The 21,136-nt window shown below is 39.4% G+C and overlaps 1 protein-coding gene across 2 annotated transcripts in view; it reads right to left on the reverse strand.

Annotated features, from left to right (window-relative positions):
• The window catches only part of slc8a4a (solute carrier family 8 member 4a), a 50,958-nt gene extending 32,740 nt beyond the window's left edge, over positions 1-18,218 (reverse strand). Inside the window, exons 1-2 of one of the 2 annotated variants that reach the window (XM_029701117.1) lie at positions 17,658-18,218; positions 17,245-17,350 (exon numbers count right to left, since the gene is read on the reverse strand). The gene's annotated coding sequence lies outside the window, so the exon portion shown is untranslated. The remainder of the gene's footprint in view (positions 1-17,244; positions 17,351-17,657) is intronic. The other variant, XM_029701119.1, reaches the window with a different exon arrangement.
• Between the last annotated feature and the right edge of the window lie 2,918 nt (positions 18,219-21,136).

Below are 21,136 nucleotides of genomic sequence, written 5' to 3' on the forward strand. Positions count from 1 at the left end.
ATGCAATATAATAGCATTGTTATTTGTCCAGGTTAGATCGTGGGGCTGCTCACCGCCAGCAGATAGCAGGGGGAATGAGAGCGGAGCAGCATACTAATGAAGGGAGCATTAGAGAGAAGTTACAAAACACCTGCAGATCACCCCTGAGGTTCTTACACTAGAGAATCCCACTGAGCACAAAGTGGTTGAATCAACGTTGTTCCAACTTAATTTTAGTCAACGTATTGTGACGTGGAATCTACGTGGAAAATACATTGGATTTGAAAAAAAGTAATACATTTAAACTGTTGTTTTGAGGGTGAATTTTCAACCACGGGATTATGTCATCATGGTAACAACATTTTAACATAGACAAACCTTAAAATATGTGAATTTGTACCTTTAAAACAACGTCCGATCGTCAACATTAAATCCACAATCAGACAAAAAGCAATGGGCTGGGCAGCACCTCCTACTGGAGAATTGATCTACCTACAGCTACCCTTTGGTCTCCCATCCAGGGTTTTAAGCAAGCCAAGCTTAGCTATAATATTTGTCACTGACTATCACCAATGTGCTGTCGTGAGAATGATTGTTGAGAGATCTCCAATTAAAAATGAGATATATTCACTGTTGCTATCAAAGCCATTCCAAAGGGTAGGTTTAACAGAGCAAATTATATGTGACCATACTTCATCACTCATATAACATGATTATATTTAGGCCTTCAACAATCAACAGCTATTGTTTCAATTCAACCCAGAATTCAACTAATAATAGACAAAACAATAGCCTAGGGTTTCAAGCTTTGGTTGATTAAAAAAGTAATGACATTTAGTGATATTGAATTGTGTTTGGTTGTCAACACAACCAAATATCAACATTTGAAGGAGATGTATCTTCTGCTTGGATAGTTCCATCTGTGCCACTGACTTAGTCTGGCTTTAATCCCAGTTTAGTGTTTTTAATTCCAGTTTAGTGTCAAATTAATTGATATGTTGGATTCAAGTCTCCATCTCAACCAAACATCAAAGTTAAAGAATAGGATAAAATCAAATCAAACTTTATCCACATTTAAAGTTTGATTTGATTTAACTTTGATGTTTGGTTGAGATGGAGACATGAATCCAGCATATCAATGATTAATATGTTGACATCAGATGGAATTAAAGTCAGTGACACAGATGGAACTATCGAAGCAGAAGATACAGTAAATATTTTAAATAGAAAACATAGCCTCTATTAACTTATCGACAAGTTAACAGATTATATGTTGGATTCAAATCTCCAATTTAAGCAAATATAAAAGTTCAAGAATGGGATTAGTGGCTCAGATGAAACTATCCCAGCATTAGACACATCTCCTTTATTGGTTGATATTTGGTTGCATTGTCAACCAAACACAGTTCAATATTACTTCTGCAATACAGTAAATAGCCTGAAGCTTTCTTACAAAATAATATAACATTCAACCTTAAAATGACTAACACATCCATGGCCACATTCCTAGTGTACTGTAACTATACTGAACATCACAGGTCTGTGGAGATCTTTACATTTGCTGTAATAATCTGTGCAGAATATCAAACGGCATTGATCACTTGTATCATGTATTTTTAATGTAATCTCAACTACAATCCAGACCATTTGGTTCTGCTATTACATGTCGCACAGTGATAACACATTAATCTGATATATAAATAAACAAAATATCTGACATTGTATTCCCATTTGAACTTTGCTGTGCTTTTAAAATGGTTGAAAGCACAGTGATAGACAGGTGGGTGAAAATACAGTTGATGTTAGAAGTTTACATACACTTAGGTTGGAGTCATTAAAACTCTTTTTTTCAACCACTCCACAAATATCTTGTTAAGAAACTATAGTTTTGGCAAGTCGGTTAGGACATCTACTTTGTGCATGACACAAGTGATTTTTCCAACAATTGTTTACAGACAGATTATTTCACTTATAATTCACTGTATCACAATTCCAGTGGGTCAGAAGTTTACATACACTAAGTTGACTGTGCCTTTAAATAACTTGGAAGTTTACAGAAAATTACTCATTGCTTTAGAAGATTCTGATAGGCTAATTTACATAATTTGAGTCAATTGGAGGTGTACCTGTGGATGTATTTCAAGGCCTACCTTCAAACTCAGTGCCTCTTTGCTTGACATAATGGGAAAATTCACTGAAATCAGCCAAGACTTCAGAAAAAAATTGTGGACCTCCACAAGTCTGTTTCATCCTTGGGAGCAATTTCCAAACGCCTGAAGGTACCACGTTCATCTGTACAAACAATAGTATGCAAGTATAAACACCATGAGACCACGCAGCAGTCGTACCGCTCAGGAAGGAGACGCGTTCTGTCTCCTAGAGATGAACGTACTTTGGTGCGAAAAGTGCAAATCAATCCCAGAACAACAGCAAAGGACCTTGTGAAGATGCTGGAGGAAACAGGAACAAAAGTATCTATATCCACAGTAAAACGACTCCTATATCGACATAACCTGAAAGGCCGCTGAGCAAGGAAGTAGCCACTGCTCCAAAACTGCCATAAAAAAGCCAGACTACGGTTTGCAACTGCACATGGGGACAAAGATCGTACTTTTTGGAGAAATGACTTATGGTCTGATGAAACAAAAATAGAACTGTTTGGCCATAATGACCATTGTTATGTTTGGAGGAAAAAGGGGGAGGCTTGCAAGCCTAAGAACACCATCCCAACCGTGAAGCACAGGGGTGACAGCATCATGTTGTGGGGGTGCTTTGCTGCAGGAGGGACTGGTGCACTTCACAAAATAGATGGCATCATGAGGGAGGAAAATTATGTGGCTATATTGAAGCAACATCTCAAGACATCAGTCAGGAAGTTAAAGCTTGGTCGCAAATGGGTCTTCCAAATGGACAAGCATACTTCCAAAGTTGTGGGAAAATGGCTTAAGGACAACAAAGTCAAGGTATTGGAGTGGCCGTCACAAAGCCCTGACCTCAATCCTATAGAGAATTTGTGGGCAGAACTGAAAAAGCGTGTGCGAGCAAGGAGGCCTACAAACCTGATTCAGTTACACCAGCTCTGTCAGGAGGAATGGGCCAAAATTCACCCAACTTATTGTGGGAAGCTTGTGGAAGGCTACCTGAAACATTTGACCCAAGTTAAACAATTTAAAGGCAATGCTACCAAATACTAATTGAGTGTATGTAAACTTCTGACCCAGTGGGAATGTGATTAAAGAAATAAAAGCTGAAATAAATCATTCTCGCTACTATTATTCTGCCATTTCACATTCTTAAAATAAAGTGGTAATCCTAACTGATTTAAAACAAGGAATTCTTACTAGGATTAAATGTCAGGAATTGTGAAAAACTGAGTTTAAATGTATTTGGGTAAGGTGTATGTAAATTTCCGACTTCAACTGTAGATAATAAACAAAAGTGAAATACACAAAAAATTTACCGTAAACATTACACTCAAAAAAGTTTCAAAAGAATAAAAACATTTCAAATGTCATATTATGTATGTTTACAGATGATGTGAAAAATAGTACAAAAGGGAAAATAAAAAAACATAAATATGGGTTGTATTTACAATGGTGTTTGTTCTTCACCGGTTTCCCTTTTCTTGTGGCAACAGGTCACAAATCTTGCTGCTGTGATTGCACTCTGTGGTATTTCACCCAATAGATATGGGAGTTTATCAAAATTGGATTTGTTTTAAAATTCTTTGTGGGTCTGTGTAATCTGAGGGAAATATGTCTCTAATATGGTCATACATTTAGTAGGAGCTTAGGAAGTGTAGCTTAGTTTCCACCTCATTTTATGGGTAGTGTGCACATAAGCTATCTTCTCTTGAAAGCCAGGTCTGCCTTTGGCAGCCTTTCTCAATAAAAAGGCTATGCTCACTGAGTCTCTACATAGTCAAATATTTCCTTAAATTTGGGTCAGTCAGGTATTCTGCCACTGTGTACTCTCTGTTTAGGGCCAAATAGCATTCTAGTTTGTTCTGTTTTTTTGTAAATTCTTTCCAATGTGTCAAGTAATTGTGTTTTTGTTTTCTCGTGATTTGGTTGGGTCTAATTGTGTTGCTGTCCTGGGACTCTGTGGGGTCTGTTTGTGTTTGTGAACAGAGCCCCAGGACCAGCTTGCTTAGGGGACTCTTCTCCAGGTTCATTTCTCTGTAGGTGATGACTTTGTTATGGAAGGTTTGGGAAACGCTTCCTTTTAGGTGGTTGTAGAATTTAACGGCTCTTTTCTGGATTTTGATAATTAGCGGGTATTGGCCTTCTGCTCTGCATACATTATTTGGTGTTTTACGTTGTACACTGAGGATCTTTTTGCAGAATTCTGCATGCAGAGTCTCAATTTGGAGTTTGTCCCATTTTGTGAATTCTTGGTTGGTGAGCTGACTCCAGACCTCACAACCATAAAGGGCAATGGGTTCTATATCTAATTCAAGTATTTTGAATTGGGCCAAGTGACGCAGCAATCTAAGGCACGGCACCTCAGTGCTAGAGGCGTCACTACAGACCCTGGTTCAATTCCAGACGGAATCACAACCCGCTGTGATTGGGAGTCTGATAAGGTGGCGCACATTTGGCCCAGCGTCGTTAGGGTTTTGTCGGGGTAGGCCGTCATTGTAAATAACAATTTGTTCTTAACTGATTTGCCTAGTCTCTCTCTATATATATAATTTCAAATTATCACTATTATTCCAAGATACTTCTTCAGCCAGAAGTGCTTTTTGAGGTTGGTTAGGTTTTGGTTTGATTATAAAAAAATAATCACGGATTTTCGTTTTTGTTTTTTAAATAATTGTTTTCATTAAACGCACTATGTATTATGTGTTGAATGCTGTAACAACGCAGAATAAAACAATTAATAAAGGTCCCATGATGGTAGCTGCTGCCCATTACTGTTATTAATTATTAACCATAATTTTTTCACTTTACTTTTTACCTTAATAAATTATTTATTTCATTTCAAAAATCACTATTTTGTAGTTCTTCAAAGTAAATAAGGCATTTTTTTATGACTGCTGAATACCAAATATCAATCCCTTACATGCTGACCACACTGCTCATACATGTTATTCAATTATTGCACCCACAGTGCTCGCGCTCGTCAATGAGCGTCTGTGTTGCCAAGTGCTAAAATAGAAGTCAGTTCTATTTGTGACGCTGAACGCGGTGCAAGTCCTGCCTCTCCCATCTCCTCCTTGGTTAATAGAAGCAGATATCCACATGCCATCTCCTCATTGGTTATACCCACATGGGTGATTGAAAGATGACTAGAAATGATTTGGTTGACCGTTTTATGTGTGGATTAATTGTCAGAGTAGAGAACCTTGTGCATTTCAGGTAAAATAACAACTCAAAGTTTATATCCCAGGACAAATTAGCTAGCAACAGCATGCTAGCTAAATAGGACAAAATAGCTAGCAACTGGAAGCTAGCTAGCTAAAATGCCATAAATGTTTAATGATTTTCGACCTGTCCACAAATAAATATAATTGGTTCAGAGTTTGTTTTGATATTTCAACCTGCGTGTCATGATCTCGTTTGGTGTGTGGTGACAACATCAATTTGCGCACGCGCGCAGCCGGTTTGGGTAAGGTGTTATATCATGTATTTTCAGGTGGAGAACACGAGATCACGAAGCAGACCGGACAAGTAGACACGCAATTGTGTTCATTGTAGTTAATTACCACGTTTTATGCACTAAACTATGTAGATATATTGGCCTTTTTAAAACTACAACTCCCTACTACATCGCACAGTTCAAGAAGGATCGGATTTATCTTTAAAGAAACTGTGCGATGTGCGCATTGAGCTCACAGAAAAAACGGAACGAAATGGAATTCAAATAATTTAACTGACATAAGTCAATTTAGTTGTTTAAAAAAATAAAAATAAAAGACATTTCGGTTAATCGCTCAGCACTAGCCAGTGATTCATGTTTCCTTTCACTGTTTGGCATAATTTCTATAAATACAAAACACTGAGATAACCAAGGCAGGCAAGACTGTTTATTTCAAATATATGAGGCTTTGCTTCATGGAAGTGACAGAGCTGAGGTTTAAATCTTCCCTTCTTCATTCAGCTAATTTAAAATGGTTTCCTATTATCTACAACATGCACATTCGGATAACACAGAGGGAGGGACAAAAGAAGAAAGAGAGAACAGTGAAATGGCAGAGAGTGAGATAATATTTTTTAAACCCCTTCCTGAGGGAAGTGGGGGATTGAAGACTTGACTTTGAAGTCGTGGATGGGGAAAGGGAGGGTGCAGGGAACCGACATCACATGCATGGCAGCAGTAATGTGGAGAATTACACTGAAAAAAATATATAAACATAGCATGCAACAATTTCAAAGATTTTACTGGGTTACAGTTCATAAAAGGAAACCAGTCAATTGAAATAAATTCATTAGGGCCTTAACTATGGATTTCACATGACTGTGAATACAGATATGCATCTGTTGGTCACAGATACCTTAAAGAAAAGGTAGGGCGTAGATCAGAAAACCAGTCACATATCTGATATGACCACCATTTGCCTCATGCTGCGTGACACATCTCCTTTGCATAGAGTTGATCAGACGGTTGATTGTGGCCTGTGGAATGTTGTCCTCTTCAATGGCTGTGAGAAGTTGCTGGATATTGGCGGGAACTGGAACACGCTGTCGTACACGTCGATCCAGAGCATCCAAAACATGCTTAATGAGGTGACATGCCTGGTGAGTATGCAAGCAATAGAAGAACTGGGACTTTTTCAGCTTCCAGGAATTGTGTACAGATCTTTGCGACATGGGGCCGTGCATTATCCTGCTTAAACATGAGGTGATGGCGGCTGATGAATGGAAAGATAATGGGCCTCAGGATCTTGTCACGGTATCTCTGTGCATTAATTGCCATCGATAAAATGCAATTGTGTTCATTTTCCGTAGCTTATGCCTGCCCATATCATAACCCCAACGCTACCATGGGGCACTCTGTTCACAACGTTGACATCAGCAAACCGCTCACCCACACGATGCCCGGTACAGTTGAAACCAGGATTCATCCGTGAAGAGCACATTTCTCCAGCGTGCCAGTGGTCATCGAAGTGAGCATTTGCCCACTGAAGTTGTTTACGATGCTGAAATGCAGTCAGGTCAAGACCCTGGTGAGGACGACGAGCACGCAGATGAGCTTCCCTTAGACGGTTTCTGACAGTTTGTGCAGAAATACTTTGGTTGTGCAAACCCACAGTTTCATCAGCTGTCCGGGTGGCTGGACTCAGACGATCCTGCTGGTGAAGAACCCGGATGTGGAGGTCCTGGGCTGGCGTGGTTACACGTAGCATTTTATTGTCCCGAGCACAAGGTGAACCTATGTAATGATCATGCTGTTTAATCAGCCTCTTGATATTCCACACCTGTCAGGTGGATGGATTATCTTGGCAAATGAGAAATTATCAATGACAGGGATGTAAACAAATCTGTGCACAAAATCTGAGAGAAATTAACTTTTTGTACGAATGGAACATTTCTGCGATCTTTTATTTCAGCTCGTGAAACATGGGACCAACATTTTACATGTTGCGCTTATATTTTTGTTCAGTGTACATACCGTTGAAGTCAGAAGTTTACATACACCTTAGCAAAATACATTTAAACTCAGTTTTTCACAATTCCTGACATTTAATCCTAGTAAAAATTCCCTGTCTTAGGTCAGTTAGGATCACCACTTTATTTTAAGAATGTGAAATGTCAGAATAATAGTAGAGAGAATGATTTATTTCAGCTTTTATTTCTTTCATCACATTCCCACTGGGTCAGAAGTTTACATACACTCAATTAGTATTTGGTAGCATTGCCTTTAAATTGTTTAACTTGGGTCAAACTTTTCAGGTAGCCTTACACAAAATTTCCACAATAAGTTGGGTGAATTTTGGCCCATTCTTCCTGACAGAGCTGGTGTAACTGAGTCAGGTTTGTAGGCCTCCTTGCTCGCACACGCGTTTTCAGTTCTGCCCACAGATTTTCTATAGGATTGAGGTCAGGGCTTTGTGATGCTTGGGGTCATGCTTGGGGTCATTGTCCATTTGGAAGACCCATTTGCGACCAAACTTTCATTTCCTGACTGATGTCTTGAGATGTTGCTTCAATATAGCCACATAATTGTACTTAGATGATGCCATCTATTTTGTGAAGTGCATCAGTCCCTCCTGCAGCAAAGCACCCCCACAACTGTTCTTCGGCTTGCAAGCCTCCCCCTTTTTCCTCCCAACATAACAATGGTCATTATGGCCAAACAGTTCTATTTTTGTTTCATCAGACCAGAGGACATTTCTCCAAAATGCACGATCTTTGTCCCCATGTGCAGTTGCAAACCGTAGTCTGGCTTTTTTTATGGCAGTTTTGGAGCAGTGACTTCCTTGCTCAGCGGCCTTTCAGGCTATGTCGATATAGGACTCGTTTTACTGTGGATATAGATACTTTTGCACCTGTTTTCTCCAGCATCTTCACAAGGTCCTTTGCTGTTGTTCTGGGATTGTTTTGCACTTTTCGCACCAAAGTACGTTCATCTCTAGGAGACAGAACGCATCTCCTTCCTGAGCGATGTGATGGCTGCGTGGTCCCATGGTGTTTATACATGCGTACTATTGTTTGTACAGATAAACGTGGTACATTCAGGCGTTTGGAAATTGCTCCCAAGGATGAACCAGGATGAACCAGTCTACAATTTTTTTTACGAGGTCTTGGCTGATTTCTTTTGATTTTCCATGATGTCAAGCAAAGAGGCACTGAGTTTGAAGGTAGGCCTTGAAATACATCCACAGGTACACCTCCAATTGACTCAAATCATGTAAATTAGCCTATCAGAAGCTTCTAAAGCCGTGACATAATTTTCTGGAATTTTCCATGCTGCTTAAAGACACAGTCAACTTAGTGTATGTAAACTTCTGACCCACTGGAATTGTGATACAGTGAATTATAAGTTAAATAATCTGTCTGTAAACAATTGTTGGAAAAATTACTTGTGTCATGCACAAAGTAGATGTCCAAACCGACTTGCCAAGACTACAGTTTGTTAACAAGAAATTTGTGGAGTGGTTGAAAAACTAGTTTTAATGACTCCAACCTAAGTGTATGTAAACTTCCGACTTCAACTGTACATGCCTAAACACACACATGTTGCACACCCACGCAAAATGAAGAAAAAAAATACATATTTTTGCATACCAGGACACAAACTGACAGACAGACACCGAGATGATAACTCATAAATAAATCCTGCTGGATTGGGATCTTATTCTCAACACTGCGATACAATATTCAAGGTGTTCCAATTTTAAGACTGCCATGACAGTTACATTACACAATCACATAGGCATAAGGTTCTAACCGTAACCCTATTTAATTGAGTTGATACAAACACTACAGTACCATCATTTGTAAGGCATCAAACGTGATAGAAAATGACATTTTAAATAGGTCAACGGCATTCCCCTTGAGTTGTGAAACATGAAGGCTATCCTAGCTCAGCTCCTTGCATATTCAGTGCTGTCAGGTTCCTCTGTTTCAATATGCTGCACACTCGTCCGCACACAGATTCATATTCACAGCACATGCGACACATTACCATTCAGACCATCCTAAATAATCCCAAACAGGACTTGAGGAACAGAATGAAATGGTTCCACACTAATTTCTGAGGTGAATGTGCTTTTCATTTCATCGCCTGCTCCACTCAATAGTCTGAACAAACACAATCCAACAATTACTTAACCTATTTATCCTCAGAGAGATGTTCAGGTAAGTAAATGTGTAACAAGCAATGGAACTATGCTTGTCTACAAACCTCCATCCTCTTATCTAAAACCCTGTTCAATCAACCGCTTATCAGGTTTCTGTGATAATGAATCCAAAGCACATGTTTTTGCAGCAAGAAGAAAAATAATATTTTTGACCCCGACCTCAACAGGATCAGCAATCAAATCAACATTTATTTGTTGAGTAAACAGATTAGCAGATGTTAAAGCAGGTGCAGCAAAATGCTTGTGACCCCACACTGGCGGTGACAGCACTCTCCGAGGGTGTCTCAGGGGGAGTTGGGATATGCAAAAAACACATTTCCATTTCACACATGCCTATAAAACACACTATAGTACATATATAAGCACCCACCAAATTACAACAGCAGTTGTTAATGAAGCAAGCCAGTAAGATGAGTTCAAATTCACAACTGTTGATGTTTACCTGTCAGTGCTGCATGTCTGTTGTTGCAACATAACCCCATGTGCTCTTCTGCCTCTGATGAATGATGAATATAAGGTCAAGTGAGGCCACCCAGCAAAAGGCCACAGGTAGTTGCCTGGGAGAGACCACAATTTAAAAGGCCACAGGTAGTAGTTGCCTGGGAGACAGCATCTGCAGCATTTGGCATTTACCAGCCAAAAATATCACTACTCTTTTTTAAACTTTCAATTGGTGACATTTGCCTAGGGGCAGACACAGCAAGATTCTCCATTCCTCTGCTCTCTATGTCTCAAGTAGCAGCTGGCAGTCTTGTTGCCCCCGTTCCCCATGTCCGCTTCAAGTTTTCTGTTCCACTAGTTGTGTTGCCAAATAACCCCCATATGTTCTCTTCTTGGTCTTAAAACTTCTCTGTACTTTGCCAATCTATATCCACACGCCTTGCACAGCCCTTCTCCTTTACTCTTCACTGCTACCCCCTCCTCCTCCTCCTCCTCTCCCCCTTCTGTTGGCAGTCAAATTTCCATTCAAGAGTCATTGACATTCACTCAGCTTTCCAGGCCCATTTCATTTCTTGAATCAGTAATTATATAATTGCATAATTACATAGAGATGAAGCCGGTGTGGGCACATCCCCAAATAGCTGAACAAAACCAGATACCACAGAAAAGCATTTATATGAAGGGAAGTATTAACATTGGTACTATGCCTTCTTACTATGGCTACAGCATCTTCTCCTTTCAATTACCATTAAGCAAAAACACCAGACATTTCTAACAGCAGAAACAACTTTCCTTATAATCAGTGTCATGCACAGCTGGCTGAAAAAGGTGTATATCCGCTGGGTGTCTTCAGGTGTGACTTTGTGTTTTTACTTTGTCTGGTGAGAAGTGTGTAGCCTGGCATTATGCTGGGCAGAGACATTCACACTGCCCACTCATGTTGAGAGAGAGAGAAAGGGAAAGAGAAGAGAGAGAGCGTGATATAGACAGCAGTGGAGGCTGCTGAGGGGAGAACGGCTCATAATAATGGCTGGAATGGAGTGCAATCCGGTTCCAAATGATTGGCACCTTTGATAAAGATGACAAAAAAGACTGTATAAAATAAATAATACATATACTGAGCTACAGGTAACTGCCAAAAGAAAGGAAACAGCAACATAAAGTGTCTTAATAGGGCGTTGGGCCACCACGAGCCACCGGAAGAGCTTCATGGTAGCCAAAATAATGGTCAACTGGGCGTGACCCTAAACTTGATGGGATGTTAATTGCTTAAGGAATTTATGAACCACACCTGTGTGGATTGTGGAAGCACATCCTTTCAATATACTTTGTATCCCTCATTTACTCAAGTGTTTCCTTTATTTTTGGCAGTTACCTGTATATTGTATGCCCCAAATAATTGGGGAATTGTATTATTCTATACTAATGCAATTGCTCAGAGAAAGAGATTTTGTTTATCAAAAAGATAGGGGTCATAATTATTACCACCACTGTTTTCAGTACTCTAGCACCCTCCCCTTGCGAGGATAACGACACACAAATATTTTATGAGATTGGAGAACACGTTGGGAGCAATTTCAGACCATTCCTCCATACAGAATATTTCCTTTATCTGCTCTTATGGACTGCCCTCTTCAATTCAAACTGCAGAGACAGATGGCAATTGCAAAATGTTGATTTTGTGGTCAATTAACCATTTCTTTGTGGATTTTGATTAATGCTTGGGATTATTGTCTTGCTGGAAGATTCACTTCCACCCCCTGGCAGAGGCAACTAGGCTTTTGGCTAAAATGTCCTAGTACTTCATAAAGTTTATGATGCCGTTGACCTTAACAAGGGCCCCAGGACCATTGGAAGCAAAATAGCCTCATAACATTAAATATACACCACCATAATATTTGACCCTAGTTATTTGGTTATCTTCTGCATTTGCTTCTGTTTTTCAACACCAAATCCACCGCTGGTGTACCTGGCCTAACAGCTCTATTTTCATGTCATCTGACCAATGCACCGGTTCCATTCCATGTGCCAGTGCCGTTTAGAAAACTCCAGGCATTTACATTTGTTGGATGACATGAAAATAGCACTGTTTGGCCACGCACACCAGTGGTGGGTTTCTACTTTTTTGCTCATCTTTATAAAGAGTGCCAATAATTATGGACCTAACTGTATGTATGCATCATGAGCATTTCATAATTAAAATGTCATGTCCAATTCAAAATAGAATTCACTCTACATACAAAACATTCTTTTCCATGCAGGGAGGAGATAAAAAAGTTGAGCTTTCCATCCTAACCTTTAACACATCTCCAGAGAGCGGGAGGTAGAGTCCCGGCTGGCACATAACGTTCTAAGAACAATATGTTTCTAAGCGCTTGGTGAGAGTGTGGTTTTCCTATGGTTCTTTTGCATATAACCTCCCCACAACATTCTGAGAATGGTGCAGGATACCCAGCGAACACATAATGTTCTGAGAACCATATGCTTCCTAGGTGGGAATCATTTCAGTACTTCAGCAGAATGTTTTCTGCAGGTTTCCTCATGGTTCTGTACACTATCTTGTTAAGTGTGTTCAGGTGTGTTGGCCGCGCCAACTAATTGGCCACCCCTGATCTTAATGACTGCTTGTTTCTTTTGAAATGGGGCCTGTTTGAATACACTAAAATGAACAGCTTTGTATGAGTAAAAAATGAAACATGGCATGCTACAGTAGCTCAATCCTGTTGGCGCTGCAGACTAATTCCATGGATAGAGAACAGAAGATCATAGGTTTCGAAACTCACTGACGCCGTGCCACAGTAAAAAATAAATGTGTTTGCATGATTAATGCTTAAGCAAATTAATTTCCTTGTGTCCTATCAGTACTTGGAGTTCAAAACAATTAACCCAAATTAAGCTAGCAGTGTTATTAAAAATCTTATTGCAACATCAAAACATTATTTATTTACCTTCAAATAACCAATCATTTTCTTTCTCAGAACATTAATAAAACCTCCCAGGAAAACGTTCAGGGAACCATAGTAAAACGTTCTCAGAACCTCCCTGCAACTTAAAAATACACGTTCCCAGAACAAGAAAAATGTTCACTTCCGTTCTTAGAACGTTTAAAGAAAGTTCATTTTTACGAGGGAGGGAGAGAGAGTGAGAGAAAGAGGGGGAGAGAGAGTATGGGATTTAACATTCTCCATATGGATTCTCTTCACCGGGGTGGAGCCCAGGGACATACAACATAGTGTGCTTTTAATTTCAGGAAAATAATCGGTAGCACTTCCGAGCTCTCCTACTCCTCCTGTCTTCAGTGGTTTGTGTTAATCAGCAAGATTTCATCAAACTGGTGTAGCTGTTTCTAACATGCAGGATCAGAACCATGGACAGCATCTGGAAACACCAGAACAGTTATGTTGCTCTACAATGATCTATAACAGTACTGTGAAAGTACTTTGCAGTACATGTTTGAGTGGATAGGCAATGTATGCCAGATTTAATTTGTCAAGCGCCCTCATATTTTAAGAGGGAATGAGACCCTAATGTGCCATTCTATCATAACAATATAACAGGTTGGTAGCTTGGTTCCAATTAGTCACTTCAAGATGTTTAGTGGTAAGGGTCTGTGTCAACATAAAAAAACGATTGCATAAACATTGCAAAAGACATTTGATTTTCTCAGTCATTGTGACACATGCCCTGTTATTGCATCTCATTAGATGGAAGATGCGCGTTAATGTTCACACACACACACACACACACACACACACACACACACACACACACACACACACACACACACACACACACACACACACACACACAAACAGTCAACAAAATGTGAATAATTAACCAAGACCCTGAGGACCGTTCATCAGTTTCTGTTGAGAGATTACAACGCCTCTGCAACTTCATTTAGTGCGTCACAAAGCCAAACACTAAACAGGAAACAGACATTAAATCTGAAATGAACATTCCTTCAGGACTAAAGAAGAAAGGATCCATAACCATGTTTGTGCATTCAGTAAAGCATCCCAGGATTCACTGTGCACAGTGGATAAGTTTGCCATGTTAAATTGTAATGGTCTAGGGACTGGGGCACATGTTCTTCTATTCAATCGCCTGATTGGGGTCCTGGAAAGCTCAACACAGTAGAGAATAACTTTGGGATTTGATGAACACAGAGGTCTCTGTGCACACAAAACAGAACACGTTGACCTATTCCTTTTAGCAATTTGTAAGACTGGAATGACATTTGGGAGACATTTAACAAAATGCCTCACTGAAGCCCACAAAAAGCTTCTTCCACTTAGCACATGTGTTTAACCCTCTCTAGAACCCCAGGTTCTGGCTGGAGCTGGGAAATCCATAATCATGATAAGAATGTGTATGTGTTTTCTTTTGGCTTCCCAATATCCAGAGCATGGATCACATGAATTGTATCTATCCACAACCTGCATTAAGATGAACTCAAACTTTAAGGGAGTTCATCAGCAGTAGTAGGGGATGAACATACAACTTCTGTCACCAAGACCCCTTGCTTGAAAAAGTACACAGGGTTCGACAACACAACACTGACAACAGACCTGACCTAAGTACATGAGAATACAAGACCCCTGGGTTTACACAGGCAGCCCAGTTCTAATCTTTTTTTCACTAATTAGTATTTTGACCAATCAGATCAGCTCTGAAAAAGAGCTGATGTGAAAATATCTGGTGTGATTCGTCAAAAGACCAATAAGTGAGAAAATAAATCTGAATTGGGCTGCCTTGGAAACGCAGCCGACATGACCTAACACACCAGCACATGGTACATTTCCAGATTTCAGAGGAGATATATCCACTGTTTTCAAATAATCCACGTGCAGGATCATTGTTGTGATATTGATCTTTTTAAAAAAGTGTGACAAACCGATCTATTTTAGACCCAACATGTGATCTTTCTTTCAATGCACATTTTTCTCTGAGAGGCATCCCTGAACCCTGGCAGTACTATTACCCACCCACATCCTGGTGAGTCGAACAGGAAAGTTATCTCTGTGGTTGTGACTTATGAACTGAGAAAGACAGTGAATCCACTACTCACAACCAATCAGATTGCAGGATTGCAGAAGCAGAACAAATATTGGTGGAATGCGCCAGCAGTCAAAGTTCATGTCTCTAACCAAACCTCAAAAAACAGCAAAGAATGGTACTAGAGCCAATCCAGCTCAATGAGGATGTTGGCCATGGACAGAATGTCTCAACTTGACAAAATAACCCTACTGTACATGTAAAAACAGACGTGTTGATACTTGTATCTTAAGAGAGGAAACTATTTTAAATCTGATATAACATAAAGGATAATAAAATCCTGATACATTTAATAAATAAACTAAATAGGCACTAAAATGACAAAGATGAAGTAATTATGTCATTTTAAAAGATTCATGTTTGCGTCATGTTTCTGAACATAATTGAAATTGTATTTCTAACACTATATAACACTGAACGTACTTGTTCTTACAGACCTTTATGACCAAGTCCAACAGTAGCTACTGAACTCATAGGAGCACAGAGCTTAAATTACTATGGATTTGTTCAATGAGTTGCTGTCTGCCATTGTTCTTTTTCACACCAGCTCCTTAATAATAATAATAATAATAATAATAATAATAATGTCACGTCCTGACCAGTAAAAGGGGTTATTTGTTATTGTAGTTTGGTCAGGGCGTGGCAGGGGGTGTTTGTTTTGTGTGTTTCGGTTTTTTGGGGTTTTGTTATATGTTATTCTATTTCTATGTGTTTATCTAGTTTTTCTATTTCTATGTTGGGGTTTTGGAACCAGCTCCAATTAGAGGCAGCTGGTTGTCATTGCCTCTAATTGGAGGCCAAATTTAAGTGGGTTAGTTTTCTCTTGTGTTTGTGGGTGGTTGTTCTTTGTATAGTCTGAGCACCTTACGGGCCTGTTTTCGTCGTTTGTTTTGTGTACGTGTTTTGTTGTTTTTCCTTCAAATAAAGAAGATGATAAATATACCCGCTGCAGTTTGGTCCACTCCATACGACGACTGTTACAAATAATAACTGAAACCTCTAGGATGGGTAATTAATGTATCGCACTAAAACACAACTAATCACATTTACCATCCTCTAACCTAGAAAATGAGATCAGAAATATTCAAAATGCAAAAATACAAACGGCTGTGCATCAAAGAAAGCTCAAAACCCCCTTTCTCTCAGCATTCAACGTTTGTCCAGAGCCAAGCCCTACGAGAGCAGATAAAACAGGAACTGGATTCCCCTAACATGTGGTAAATAAAAATAGAACCACTAACTCAACATTAGATTATTCAGGTGAAGAGCGAAGGCATCCACAGGATTATGTAATATATGGTCTAAACATCTCAGGTCTCCATCCTCTTTTTCTCATCCTTCATACGTATCATTAAGGGAATCTACATCACCTATGCAGCACAACACGCACACTGATGCCTTGCACTAATGAAAAAAACACAAATACAGAGGTTCTCTTCTCACACCAATGCATATGTTTCATCCAGGAAACAACACGGTCATACTACCAGCAATTCACCTTGTCATTTAATGTCATTTGTCTGGTGGAAAAACACTACTTTGGATGTGCAATTTGTAGTTACAGTGTTGCTGCGGTACAATAACACTCTGGACTCAGGTATAACCTAATCTCAATGTGTTATGTAAACCATATTGACACATCTTAATAAGACAAGTATTTGTAGCATTACCATGACAACACTATCATGAAGAGGATTTAGAACATTACACTAACACACAGGTTGACAATAAACATGTGTGTTATAGACAGCATCAACAATTGGACACAATACTGTAGCTGAGGTACTACAAACGTTAACAAGTAAACTTGTAGGGTACAGACAAAAGCGATTGACTGAGGTTATGACAAATGAGTTATTTGCCAACATTATTACTTCCATAGTTTTAATAAAAACACACAGTATTCCATAGTCTCTTGAATAGGTCAAACTCTCTGTAGAAAGAACATTATTATCACTCACCTGAACAGCGCTCTGCCAGCAGGAACTAAAAAACTTGTTTTAACAGATCATCATCCTTAGCTCTTCGGAATGGCAGGGGACAAGCAGGTTTTCTTCCTATCTGGTACTGTTGCAAGACAGGAAAATAACATCAATTCTTAAAACTTGGTCGATAAGAGATACACAAAATGACACTAGCGTTCAGAATTCATATATTTTTTAACGGTGCACACAATATCCTATATGAAGTTGCCTGTATCCAATCCAACGCACCTCCTCCCAATGAGACAACGTGTTGGTTAGCTTATTGTTAAACAACCTTGTTTATCATTAAAGTGGTAGCTTACTTGCGGAATGAATATGTGCAAGGTAAAGTAATGATTAATCCATTTGGTTCGGTGTTGGTCAATGCATTGTATAGCAGTAATACTCACTTGCTGCTGCCCAATATAGCTGCCTCCTGTCCTTCGACTCCTTCTCCGTATACAATGTGGCACAGCAAAACTCACTGTATGTTGCCTCCAAAGAACACTAGCCTATCAATGGTGCTCCTTTTTTGATGCGCTGGATCTTGGAGACGTCGTTCAGCTTGCCTAGGCGCTTCTTCACGAATAGGCTTCACAGGCAGGTTTCCTTGCGAACATGGATTGAATTGATATGCTATTCTCGGTCATTTTATTCTTTATAAATAAGGTCTTGTATTCAGAATATTTTGTTTATGTTTGATTTATTTTTAAATCTAATTTGGCACTAGTCTCTGTTAACCAGGCAATGAGCGGGTGTTGATGCTGAATTATTGAGTTTAATGATTGACACAGTGCTGGATCGTTTAAAGACCCTCGCTCCTTTTGGATCGACCATTTATTCTCCACAGCAACCAGAATACCAAACTACTGTTTGTCTGCACTAAATTAACCAAATAATAAACAGGTTTAGCAGAATGTTTCACAATTAACCTAAAATGAATTGGAAAATGCTGTTTCTCAGAGTCCATTCGAAGAATAGCCTACGATAGAGAGATGCACATGGGTGTAGGCGCGAATGAGTGATGGAAACGGACCCAACACTCACATCAGCATCAGTAGAGCATAGAAGCAAAGGCAATGGAAATGGGGGAGAACGGGAAGGATAGGCAGACACGGGGATATCTGCAAATGCAGCCCTCTCTTATTTCGCTATCAGTGGACAGGGTTAGCAGTGGCGGTTCTAGACTATTTCAACTGGGGGGGCCAAGCTGAGGCCAGTTGTACTGTTAGAGGGGCCAGTTACATTAGACGTTATTGTTGTCATATCGTTTTCTTCACTGCATTGCAGGCATTAGCAGGCAAAAGACCATGTTCATAATCACTCACCGCTAGTGAGGGTTAGGCACCATGCAGAAACAGTGCACGAGAGGGTACAACAGTTTATAGCAGCGTGTCTATTGAAACATTGTAATCTCCTTAAATCTTACTGTTATAAGGTTACATTGGGGTAAGTAAAGAATGGCGCTCCACGGCATACTGTAGAATGTGAAATTTAATAGATGTATTTAGGTTTAAATAAATTATAAAGGTAAAGCAACTAATTTGGGGAATAATTTACCGCCTTCAAAAACTAAGTGTAATTAAATAACCTTTGGATGGAACCCATGGTTGTAACTCCCTATGAGAGCAATGTTTCAGACATTTTGAAGAGGGTTATGGTCTTCCTGGACAGGGGAACTGATAAACAAATGAAATGGTTGTCACTCTGCTGGTTTTGGAGTAATGGACTGCCCACAGACTGGCATTGTGTCCATGGTTGCATAATCGAAAGCCACTTATAATCACATCATTCTTGATGAGCTCCAGCCCAGTGAGCGACAGCAGACCTGGCCTCCACGAGTTTCCCCTGACAGCAGGGCCTCCCTGCACAACCTTAGGCTACTAAACAATGGATATATATTCATGTAATATCAAGTAATCATGTTTTCTTTGTTTTGCCTATCACTGAAAGCAACATTAGCCTACTTGCTCACAGTTACAGATTTGAGCCACCAAGGCATCTACAGTAGCAAAGCCATTCAGGTTAGTTGCTCAGGGCCAGGGCAGGTGAGTAATCCAATTCCCCAAGCCCCTGTGGACATCGACTCAGTTTAAACCAGGGATGGGCAACTTTGATAGGGTGGGGGCCACAAAAAATCAGAACTCATCATGAGGGACCGCAGTCTGTGTACCCACATGTGCATAACCCCCCCTCAATTTTGTGCAATTCAACCCATTTTGCCATGGGGTGTAGAGAAAATGTTGCCGTTTTAAAGCAAGTTTGCTGCAATTCTACACATTTTGCCAATGGGCGGAGAGTACATTTAGCAATTTATAACTAATTTCATGCGATTCTACACATTTTTCCATAGGGTGGAAAGAAATGTTTGCGGGTTTTAATATGATATCTGAGTGAGACTGACTAACAAAATCAATGGGGGCCCCCCAGCCGGTAATTTGACTATGATGATTAAGTTTAGATAGCTGGCTGCTAGACTAACTTATCAATCAAAAAAAAAAAAATTGCTGACATGGGTTAATTGAGTGACTATCATTGACTGACATAGCAAGACAAAAACTGCTGATGCACAACCAAATTTCTAAATTGCACCTTGTATATTCTACTATTCTAACTTAGAACAAACAGTATGTTGAGACCTCAACTGCGTGGTTCTGGTACCAGTTCCAACCGACATTTTCACTTAAAAATTGATATGTGGACAGCATAGATCGAGATGGCTTGCAGTGAGTAATAACACTGATTCTGACAGACACAGGAGTATGTATCTTCTACCTGTGTGAAGCAGGATGTGAAATCTGACACCACTTGAAACTGGGATGTCTGTCCTAACATTTAATTAGCTCTTTCGACTTTCCATCAACTCCTGGCTGAACTCTATGTCACAGCCACTAACAATGCATATGTCTGAAATCCTTACATTGTAATGCAACAGGAGAGAGTGGTTTTGTTGCTGTAGCACATTCAGAGCTCATTTATAGCCAGTAATCTAAAATAATTAATAGATTTTAAACAAAAAACACTTTCTGTTTGTCATAAACAGTCAATATTAATATGAGATTAAATGTTAGCTCCTAACAAGTCCAGGAGGCTAAGCTAGAGCTCTGTGAGATGTTCACAGCGATGGGGGCAGATGTTTTGATGAAGAGAGACCTTTAGAAAATATGCACACTAAATATGCAAATATGTATTTTACAGTTATAAGGAAGGTGAAATCTTATAGTAATTTTATTAATTGATGATACTATATTTAGAAACTAATATAAGTCATTTCAAGCCTTAGTCATACAGTTTTGCTGAATAGGATATACATAATGTAAAATATTTCATATTTTCATCACATTTGTACTGTGTACTTGAGCTTGTGTCCTCAAAAGTGACTACACCTCAGCAATTTCTAACTATTTTTACTAGAAAGGTGAGATTTTAACCCTTCTTGGAGTATGCAGCATTGCTAGTTATTGTTTGTGGCCCTGTCATGATAGATAATTACTTTATCTATCACTCAGACCAGATTACATAGACTACATCTTCGATTAAATGTAGTTACAAATGATCACCCCATACTAACGTGCACAAAGGGTCCAGTAATCTGGTCTGAGTTCATAAACTAAAACAGTAATCCCGGATGAGAAACAGCAGCAGTAAGATTTACTGTACAATAAAATACTTAAACAAACCATCCAAGCTCTAAAATGATAAATAGAAAACAAGCCCTGAAGGATTTAGGTTGATACCATCAGAAATATTGACTATGGGCAGCCTTGACACTGCTCATTTTCTAAGACACTAGAAAACAGAAAATATCTCCCAAACAGTGTGTGTGTGTGTGTGTGTGTGTGTGTGTGTGTGTGTGTGTGTGTGTGTGTGTGTGTATTCATCCCTTTGA

Source organism: Salmo trutta, chromosome 19, assembly GCF_901001165.1.
Source record: "Salmo trutta chromosome 19, fSalTru1.1, whole genome shotgun sequence".
NCBI lineage: Eukaryota > Metazoa > Chordata > Actinopteri > Salmoniformes > Salmonidae > Salmo > Salmo trutta.